We start from the raw sequence: 5,051 nt of genomic DNA on the forward strand, positions 1-5,051 counted from the left end.
GACTGGAGGAGGAGTGGGAGAGAGGAGGAGGAAATAAAAAAGGCTGATTAGACAATACTGTTACAGAGTCCATGCAAGATGTTTCAGTGAAATGTACAAAGTAGTGCTACGGAGAAAAGAATCAAATGTCAGCAACAAGTTAGCCACTTTATTCCCTCCACACACAGACACATGCATGTGCACATGCACACACAAGCACACACTCTTCCCATGCTCAGAAGAAACACACCAAAGAACTAGCCCTGGATGTGCACTTTATAAGAAACAGTTTTCCTCCACTATTAATGCACTGGTTATTTTAATTCTGCCCTCACAATACACAAGAATTCTGCTACAGCTTTCCTTGCACACAACCATCTCCCCAGTAAGCCAGAAAAGATCATAAAGGGCTTATTCTCTAGTATGTTAATAATTTAGGCCAAGTGTACCCAGAGAGGTTCCTGCAACTAAAGTAATCTGCTTGGTAGGTTATTTTGTATCTTCTCCAGTTCCAGGACATAGAACAAGAATGCAACCAGGACCCCACCATACAACGGGTGGAGCAAGCAGCTGCAGATCAATGCACTGTTCAGTGGGTGGTCCAAGCATGTGTTAGAAGGAAAGCCCATGAAACTCCTGCTGGCTTCCTGGTGTTAGGTTACCATTAATGAAGGATGTTTATTAATATTAGCAGTTACATAGCCCTTTTGATTCAATGTGCTCTGCAAACATTGCTTTCTACAGCACATACTGATGGCTGCCACATTTCAGATGGTTTAAAGGGGAATGAGGAAAGCTCTGGTCTGAGATGGTGGTGAGAAGGCCTGGTCAGACAATGAGGAGGTGACAGAAGTTGCTCTACTACAGTATCCCAGCCCATCCCACCTGAACCGCAGTTTGTCTCATGTTTATACCTTCTTTATTACTGACCCCTGATCCATTCAAATTTTCTCATTCTTGAGCTCACAGGGAAGTTTTATTCTCCTGGAATTTCTCCTTGCATGCCCCATTCCTCCCAAACTCTTCCACACAGTCCCAAGACACACCCAGGCTTCTCTGAGTCAGTGTTCCCACTCAGAAGCACATTAGTCATAGACTTTCCATATTACAGCAAAGCAGCAACCAAAACTTGCAGAGTCAAACTAACCACTACTCCTGTCGGGTCCAGGGACCACCAGGGGCTCTCCTCCTCTAGAACTCTCCTCCCCTCCTGACCACCAGGGGCTCTCCTCACTAGAACTCTGACCAGCACAGGCAGGTGGGTCTGGTGTCTGCTGCAATCCCCTGCAGCATGCATCACAGCTTCATGTTCCCACCGGCCATCAGCACTTCTCTCTCACACCATGCCAGAGTGGGTCGTGCCTGCTGACTTGTTTCTCCACAGAATTTTAGGTCCACTTCTTGCTACTGGATTCAAAAGCCTGGTTAGGAGTTTGCTTGGAAGGGAGCCTGGGAAAATGGAAAAACAGATGTACAGCACCTGTGCCCATGCTAAGGCAAAGATAGGTTTAGTAACCAAAGATGTGAGCTCCACAGCAACGGAGAGCAAATCCTACTGCTTGGATAGCTTGGGTACCTGCCATGTGGTCTGAAGAAGAGCAATGGCATGCCCTACGTTCTTCAGGTTGCTCCCACTTACCTAGTGCATCAGGTATGATATATAAAAGTAAGGAAACAATTGCTACTTCACGATTCAAAAGGCATGATTTGCCTAAAGCCAGAAGGAAGCTTATCTCAGAGCAAAGATGGGAATCAATAAACTTTGCCCTAGAGCTTGAACTGTTACCTCACCCTTCTCAGAAATAAAGACATGGGTAACTCAACCCTGAGGTACAGGAGGAAACACACTGCTGTGCTCTGCTGTCATGAGGTGACTAGCATCCTTCAGAATGAACCTCCCAGACACCTATTCGTTTAGAACAAGTAATGCCTCAGGTTTTAATGGCATCTTATTCCACTGTCTCACAGAATACTACCTGCATTGCAAGCAGCTGGTATTCCCAGTAGCATGCTGGACATATTGGAAATCCAAGAATAACCCCATAAGAGACCTAGTCTGGAACATCATCCTCTTGCCCTCCGACCTATATTCCAGTCCCACGGGTGTTTCTAGACAAAATAAACCTGAGAGCAGGACAACATGCACCTTGCCAGTCACTGTATCTGCACCTGAACCCCCTCAACCGTTGCCATCTCACCATGCAAATGTGAACTGAAAAGACCAGATACATAAAAGACCGGATGCAGTCCAGAGCCAATGCTTGTAGAAACAGACACAAACTGAACCCAGGAGTGGTTTCTCAGCTCCCCATTGGCAGCAAAACTGCAGGGGAAGCAGGAGGCTCCTGGGAGCTGGTGACAACTGTCCTGTGGGCCAGGACAACCAGCACTAGCACAAATCAAAGCAGTGATGGGTCTGTCGTAATCTGGGCCACAGCTGTAGGGTCCCTCCAGGGTCTACACCAGAAGAGAAGAATTACAACCCATTCCTTGCCAGTTCCTCTTGAACCCTATTCTCTCCCTGTCTGCAGCCTGTCTGTTGCATGTGGCTGGGCCCCAGGACAAGCCAACACTGTCTGTCCTGTCCAGTCTGTTCAGGAGGCATCTACCAAACAGTGACTTACTGAATGCTGCAAAAGCAGAATGTCCCACTCTGTGCCTACACCCTAACTTCTCATGTGTGGAGTCACTTTACTACATGCACCTGGGAGCTTCTGAACACGGACTTACGAAGTGAGAGCCACAGTTTCCACACTGCTTCTAAAACATTTACAAAGTTATGTTACTTTAAAGAAGTTTATAAAATTTGCAACTAAACATATGGAGTAGAAGTGGTTTTAGAAACAGGATGACATGAAGCCTTTCTCCCCAGCTGCATTTTAAAAATTCAAGAGATATTATATAATTTCACCTTGAAAACTTTACTCAGCAGATATTTTATATAGATGATGAAAACATTAGTCAAGGAATGACAGGAGAAATAATATCCCACTCCCACAGTGACCTTACTTAAGGGAGACTGGCATGACATATAATATCAAGGTTTCTTGAAGATACTAATTACAGACATTAATAGCCAGGGGAAAAAATATCATCCACTCATTGAATACAGATGCCACTGGTTTATAAAAATATTTAATATGAAACAGTGTTTGTGCAACATTGAAATAATCTGATAATTAAAATGTACATATTCTTTCACTTAGTGTGGGTGGACCAGGCAGTCAAGCACATTGTTTGTGAAATTCACTGCAAGGCAATAATAATTAGATTTATTGGTGAGGCATGTTTTGAGAAGAGCAGAAATTGAACTCCAAGTGAGTGCATGCTTCCTACTCATAATTCTGAGCTTCAGAGAAGCACACATCAAAATTCAAGCCAGGATTTAAGTTCTTTCGGTTTAGCTTGCTAATTGTTGGATTATAATGACTGCACTGGAACCAGTTCCCAAGGATTTCAGAAAACTAGGGATTTGCCTCTGGGTCTCATTTGGCCTCTCTCTGGAAAGAAGGCTTTTAAAGTTCCCCCAAACACACACATAAACCCATTAAACAGACATGGTTTAAAAAATGGCAAGCTTGCTGACGGCTGCCTCATAGGGGTTTCAACTTTGTTTATGGGAGGTCTAATGTAGAAGTTCTCAGCCTTGGGATCCTCATTAGGTTTAAGAATTTTCATGACCATCCTCCCTTTGTTGTGACCAACAAAGCACAAATCAGGTTATGGAGTGGACACACTGCTGTAATGTGAATGTTCAGCCATCATAAAAAAATAATTTAAAAAAGAGTAAGCACTTAAGAACTACCTGAGTTGGGCATCTCCATCTTTCACATAACAGCAGCTTTGGGGGTTTTGCAAAGGAGAAAGATGAACATGACACTACTGTTGCATATTTAAATCCAGTATCTGTACGAAACTGGTTTTCTCTGTCAATTTTTTTCCTCATCTAATCTACTTGCATGCGGTATTTTTCTCCCATAGGGATCACAAACACGCTCCACAATAATTTCTGAGAAGAAAATTAGGCAGTTTCTGGGAAACAGAAAGCAATACTGATAAATGGCTGCTTTTGACACAGGCTTCTGAAAGAGCTCTATGTACCACGTCCAACTTGGGGTGAGGGAGGCACTTGATCTCCAGCAAGAAATCACAAGGAAACTATGGAGAAGAAGAATGATGAAGAGGACACCTTCCCCTAAGTAATTAGGGCAGCTATGGTTTTGAATCCCATATGGGAGTGACATATAAAGAAAAACAACTATCCAAATACAGAACACAACTCCCATTCCACATTTACTCATTTAATGATGAAGTATTCAAGCATACTCCTCAAAGAAGTTTGCACATGAGCAGTACAGAACAAAGAACACCCTACAGTTAATTTCCCTTGTTACTTTTCCAAACAGTTCAAGAGATCTTGCCATCAGTTATGGTAAATTCATAGATGCTGCCCACATGCTGGTGTTCCTAACTTACTTCAACACAATTTCCATTCTTTTTTTTCCTCTGCTCTCTCACTATACCAAAGCAACAAAAGAAGAATGTTAGAGATTAATTTCATATTTAGAAGGTAAAGAAACCACAGATATAAGTAAAAGGAAGAAGAATTTCCAGACAGTAAATCATGTCAGACAGACTTCGACACGCTATAAACAGTTGCTCTTCTCTTGTACGGGTTCCAAAAACCTTTCTAGTTTTTGTGCTTCTTTGGTAATAATTTTCATCTAGAGGGAAAAATATTCCTCAATAAGGTAGTTCTGGTAGACAGCCTCATTCCCAATTCACCTGGCAGTTTAGTACACAGATGAATTTCATTTCTAGCTACATTCTGTCTGACTTTAAAAACTGCACTATTTCAAAGGGATTGTGGGGAAGGGGAGTAAAATCTTTCATCACTATGCAAGAATTAATACATTCCCCATATCCTGGGGTTCATAGGCATTTAGCTATAAATGACCTTGAAGCAACACAGAGAGATGACAGAGTGAGCCAGCAATTGAGAACTCTGGAATTAGTTGTTTTGGTGTTAGCTTGCCATTGAATTCAGAGATTCCTGTGAATCCCTCAGCAGG

General features: G+C 42.7%; 1 protein-coding gene across 1 annotated transcript in view; it reads right to left on the reverse strand.

Annotated features, from left to right (window-relative positions):
• TTC7A (tetratricopeptide repeat domain 7A) overlaps positions 1-5,051 on the reverse strand; it is a 169,892-nt gene that overhangs the window by 116,692 nt on the left and 48,149 nt on the right. The window lies entirely within an intron of this gene.

Source organism: Acanthisitta chloris, unplaced genomic scaffold (genome assembly GCF_000695815.1).
Source record: "Acanthisitta chloris isolate BGI_N310 unplaced genomic scaffold, ASM69581v1 scaffold476, whole genome shotgun sequence".
In the NCBI taxonomy this organism is placed as follows: Eukaryota; Metazoa; Chordata; class Aves; order Passeriformes; family Acanthisittidae; genus Acanthisitta; species Acanthisitta chloris.